Source organism: Bos grunniens, chromosome 23, assembly GCF_055505025.1.
Source record: "Bos grunniens cultivar Pamir isolate PY7600 chromosome 23, Bosgru_T2T1.0, whole genome shotgun sequence".
NCBI classification, from domain to species: Eukaryota; Metazoa; Chordata; class Mammalia; order Artiodactyla; family Bovidae; genus Bos; species Bos grunniens.
In genome coordinates, this window is record NC_141187.1 from 25,634,820 (window position 1) to 25,640,922 (window position 6,103).

Genomic DNA, 6,103 nt, shown 5'->3' on the forward strand with positions numbered 1-6,103 from the left:
TCATGACTGTCTCCCATCATGGTCTTCATACAAGAGATTCACTGGCAGCTACTACTAAAATTGTCTCACAGTCTCTGCTTTAAAACCTCTCCTTAAAGTATTGTTGTTCATTTCTCTTGTTTTCCTTGAATAGTAGTGGTGAAAATAATTGGTGTTTTGCTTTGGGATGGAGGACGAGAAAATGGCATATACCACCACAGTTCTAAACCATGATTTCTCACTAGACTGTATTCCTGGGAATTTTGAGAGTGGGAAGAGATGGTTGCTTTCCAAGCCTCTTCTCCCCTGATATGCATTACTTTCATTTTCCCTTCATTTCCCTCGGTTAGCACCATCATTCACCCCATCACCTCTGCTGGAGATCTGTGAGGCATCCCTGACTCCCCTCTTCCTCTTTCTCACTCCTGACACCCACACATCCCCAGACTCATGAAGTTTCACTTCCTGAAAGTTCTCCACTTAACCCTCCCCCTGCCCAGGTTCAGGACTTCATCTTTTCTCATTTCTCTCCTGCTATTGGAACAGCATCCCGCCTGTCGTCGCTGCTGTTGCTCCTTTCCCTTCAATCCATCCTCCAGTATCTATCTGTGGCACAAAATCAGACATGACACAATCAGACATAACCTGGCCCTGGTCCTGCCCTGTTTTTCATCTCATGTGACTTCCCACTTGATGTTTCACCCTGCCATTATCAAGTCCTCACTGTGACCACCACGCTGTCTTTCCCTCAGTGCCTGTGTCATGGCCCCTCTGTCTTGATGCCTTTACCACCCTCTCTTTCCTCTGTTCATACCCTGCCAGTATGGTCTGAATGTTTGTGTCCCCCCAAAATTCAAATCCTAACCCCCAAAGTGACGGAATTGGGACACAGGACCATTGGGGGGGTCATGAGGGTAGAGCCCTTTCTGAATGAGATTGGTGCCCTTATTAAAGAAGCCCCAGAGAGCTTCTTCAGCTTCCCAAGTGGCTCAGTGGTAAAGAATCTGCTTGCCAATGCGGGAGACATTAGGGGGACAGTGGAAATATCCTTAACATTTTGAGGGGGTTAAAGGCAGTGGAACAGTGAGATACTTGTTTTTAATTCTGGTTTTTTAGTTCTAGGTATTCTGATATTTTCCTTTATTTTTTAAAAAATTGAGACGTAATTGACATATAATACTGTGTTCATTTTGGGTATCAGTTCAGTTCAGTTCAGTTGCTCAGTCATGTCCGACTCTTTGTGACCCCATGAATTGCAGCACGCCAGGCCTCCTTGTCCATCACCAACTCCTGGAGTTTACCCAAACTCATGCCTGTCGAGTCGGTGATGCCATCGAGCCATCTCATCCTCTGTTGTCCCCTTCTCCTCCTGCCCCCAATCCCTCCCAGCATCAGAGTCTTTTCCAATGAGTCAACTCTTCACATGAGGTGGCCAAAGTACTGGAGTTTCAGTTTTAGCATCATTCCTTCCAAAGAACACCCAGGGCTGATCTCCTTTAGAATGGACTGGTTGGATCTCCTTGCAGTCCAAGGGATTCTCAAGAGTCTTCTCCAACACCACAGTTCAAAAGCATCAATTCTTCAGCACTCAGCTTTCTTCACAGTCCAACTCTCACATCCATACATGACCACTGGAAAAACCATAGCTTTGACTAGACGGTTTTGGGTATACAACATAATAATTTGATATATGCATATATCATAAAATGATTACCACAATGGGCTCCCCTGATAGCTCAGTTGGTAAAGAATCCACCTGCAATGCAAGAGACCCTGGTTCAAATCCTGGGTTGGGAAGATACATACACTGGAGAAGGGATAGGCTACCCAGTCTAGTATTCTTAGGCTTCCCTTGTGGCTCAGCTAGTAAAGAATTTGCCTGCAATGTGGGAGACCTGGGTCCAATCCCTGGGTTAGGAAGATCCCTTGGAGAAGGGAAAATTTTAGGGTACAACATAATAATTTGATATATGCATGTATCAAAAGATGATTACCACAATAAATTTAGCTAAATCGATCATCACACATAGTTACAACTTTTTTTGGTTAGGATTAGAACTTTTAAGATCTATTCTCTAAGCAACTTTCAAATATACAATAGAGTGTTATTTACTATAATCACCATGCTATGCATTACAGTTCCAGGACTTCTTTATCTTGTAACTGGAAGTTTGTACCTTCTGACCATTTTCATCCATCTCAGTATTTTTTTAAATGTAAAATATCTTGCAAGTATGTTAAGCTTGTTTAATTTCTAAAAACAGTGGCTGACTTTATTTTTCTGGGCTCACTGCAGATGGTGATTCCTTGGAAGGAAAGTTATGATCAACCTAGACAGCATATTAAAAAGCAGAGACATTACTCTGCCAACAAAGGTCCGTTTAGTCAAGGCTATGGTTTTTCCAGTGGTCAGGTATGGGTGTGAGAGTTGGACTATAAAGAAAGCTGAGCACCGAAGAATTGATGCTTTTGAACTGTGGTGTTGGAGAAGACTCTTGAGGGTCCCTTGGACAGCAAGGAGATCCAATCAGTCCAACCTAAAGGAAATCAGTCCTGAGTATTCATTGGAAGGACTGATGTTGAAGCTGAAACTCCAATACTTTGGGCACCTGATGCGAAGAGCTGACTCATTGGAAAAGACCCTGATGCTTGGAGGGATTTGGGGTGGGAGGAGAAGGGGATGACAGAGGATGAGATGGTTGGATGGCATCACCGACTCGATGGACGTGGGTTTGGGTGGACTCCGAGAGTTGGTGATGGACAGGGAAGCCTGCGTGCTGTGGTTCATGGGGTGGCAAAGAGTCGAACATGACTGAGCGACTGAACTGAACTGAACTGAACTGAATTTCTAAAAATAAAGAAGATATAAGCCTACATCCAGGAGGAAAATATAAAATACCAAATCAGGAACCAAAATTATATTGATGTCAGACTTATCCACATCAAACACCAGGAAATAATGGAGTAAAATTTTCAAAGTCCAGAAGAACAGAAAGTATAGATCAGACAGCTTCTGTTCAGACAAGACCTCTTTGATCATCAAATGATACATTTGTGAAGTTTTATTGAGTTATGCACTTAAGAGCTGCACATTTCTCTGTATGCAATGGTTCAGTATGAATTTTGCTTAAGAAAAAAGATCAATGTCTAACATGTTGGTTCTCAATAAATAATTGTCAAATGAAAAAATAAATGACTCAAACCAAAATGCTCCATCAAATAATATTCTGTGAAGTCAACTAGAAGGCTTTCTCAAGCATGTGAGGACAGAGAAAAATTCTATGTGGGCATCTTCATGGTTAAAAACAACATTCAGAGATAGACTTTGGCTGGCTGACAGATGAATCAAAGCTAAGAATTCAATAACTCAAATAGGCACTTTATTCTTTATACTCTTTATATCCTGGATCCCTGTGAGCTCTGAAACAAACTATTCATTGGATTAAGTCTAAATAATATTTATAATGATGTTATAAAAGCTTTTCAAGTGAATAAAAAAAAAAAAACAAAAGAAATTGTAAAAAAAAAAAAAAAGGTAATATATCTTAAAAAAAAAAGCTAATAATAATATAATAATCATCAGCATCAAGATGATTGAGCATCAGCATCTAGATGATCTAGATCATTACCATCCTCTAAACCTGTGATCTAAATTCAGGGAACCAAGCCCCAAAATGGGAATGAAAACAAGGGACACGATACAAAGGCAGAAAATTCCTCAGCTTCACTAGAGTGAGGTCAAAAGTTATCACTCCGTTCTTGGCTTTGATAAGTAGATGGTTTAAAAGTCACCTAATGTGATAAATAAGCTAAAATCTAAATGTAACCATCAGTCAGTGTAAACAAATCGTAAGATAAGTCTCCACAAAGGATGAAAGCCAAAAGCAAAAGCACAAGAAAATACTGGGGGGAAAAGACATGGGAAGTATAAAATAAGGAACAAAATGAGCAAACGTTTAAAATTCACCTCTTAAAGAACAGGGTCTCAGTTTGTTTTTGTTTTTACTTTTGAATATCTAGACTATGGACCTGAGTACCAGACACACCCCTACCTCTGAGCCTTTGCTCTTGCTGGTCCCTCTGCCTGGCACACTCACTACTAGAAGCTTCACAGTCTTCCTTCCCCTCATTTGAGTCTTTGGGCAAATATCACCTTCTCAGTGAAAGTGTCTCTGACCCCCCTGACCCTCCCTCTGCAACTTCCCTGATTTAATTTTCTTCAACAGCATTCATCTCCTCCTAATACACTATTTTGGGGCTTCCTAGGTGGCTCAGTGGTAAAGAATCTGCCTGCCAATGCAGGAGAGGCAGGAGACACAGGTTCAGTCCCTGGGTTGGGATAATCCCGTGGAGTTGTTCAGTCACTCAGGTGTGCCCGACTCTTTGTGACCCCCATACACTGCAGCACGCCAGGCTTCCCTGTCCTTCACCATCTCCTGGAGTTTGCTCAAACTCATGTCCGTTGAGTCGGTGATGCCATCCAACCATCTCATCCTCTGTTATCCCCTTCTCCTTCTGCCTTCAGTTTTTCCCAGCATCAGGGTCTTTTCCAATGAGTCGGTTCTTTGCATCAGATGGCCAAAATATTGGAGCTTCAGCTTCAGCATCAGTCCCTCCAATGAATATTCAGGGTTGATTTCTTTCAGGATTGACTGGTTTGCTCTCCTTGCTGTCCATGGGACTCTCAGGGGTCTTCTCCAGCACCACAGTTCAAAGGCATCAATTCTTTGGCACTCAACCATCCAGCTTTCACATCCATATATGACTACTGGAAAAACCATAGCTTTGTTGGCAAAGTAATGTCTCAGCTTTTTAATATGCTGTCTAGGTTTGTGATAGCTTTTCCTCCAAGGAGTAAGTGTTTTTTAACTTCATGGCTGCAGTCACCATCTGTAGTGATTTTGGAGCCCAATAAAATAAAGTCTGTCAGTTTCCATTGTTTCCTCATCTGTTTGTCATGAAGTGATGGGACCAGATACCATGACCTTTGTTTTTTGAATGTTGAGTTTTAAGCCAGTTTTTTCACTCTCCTCTTTCACCTTTATCAAGCAGCTCTTTAGTGCCTTTTCATTTTCTGCCATTAAGGTAGTATCATCAGCATATTTGAGATTATTGATATGTCTCCTGGCAGTCTTGATTCCAGCTTGTGCTTCATCCAGCCCAGCATTTCACACAATGTACTGTGCATATAAGTTAAGAAATGGCAACCCACTCTAGTATTCTTGCCTGAAAAATTCCATGGACAGAGGAGCCTGATGGGCTGAAGTCCTTGGGATTGCAAAGAGTTGGACACAAATTGAGCAACTGAGCATAGCACAGTGGATTAACAAAGTTGTGTTAGTTTTGAGTGTACAGCAAAGTGATTCAGATACACATATGTAAGTATAATTTTTTTCAGATTCTTTTCCCTTGTAGATTGTTATGAAATATTGACCATAGCTCCTTGCACTCCTTGCACAGTGCAATAAGGATCATTAGATCCTTATTTGTTATCTGTTTTATGTATAATAATGAAAACCTCATGCTGATTGTCAAGACAAGCATTCAGAACATCTGCTCAAAAGCTATAAACTGACAGTGTAATAAGGCATCAAAATGTCTTTGAAGTACATGCAAAAATATTTACTACCCTTAATAAATAAATTCACATTGAACAATTCCCTATCAAAGTAGCCAGACTTATCTTTTTAACTGTAATACGGTTGGCCAGAACGTGCCAAATTGAGCAATTATTCACTGCTAGTTAATGTAAACAGATACAGCTTTATGAAAAGCAATTTGATAATTTCACTCAAGAACCTTAAAAATATTCATACTCTTTGGACCACTAATCATCTAGAAAGTTATTAGAGAAAAATAATATTTTAAAATATATTAATAAAACTACATACAAAACTATCATAGCTTATCATAAATATCATGAAACATTTTGAAATGTTAAAAATGTAGTAAAATACCTGAGTACAAATCAGGATGAGAGATAGAAAACTATTCAATTATTGTAAATCAGGTATTAAAAACAAGAAGGAAATATTAGGAACACAGGAATAAAAATACTAACAGGAATTAGTCTGGGTCATGAAGAATGATTAATTTTCATGTTTTCTGTATAATATCCGATTTT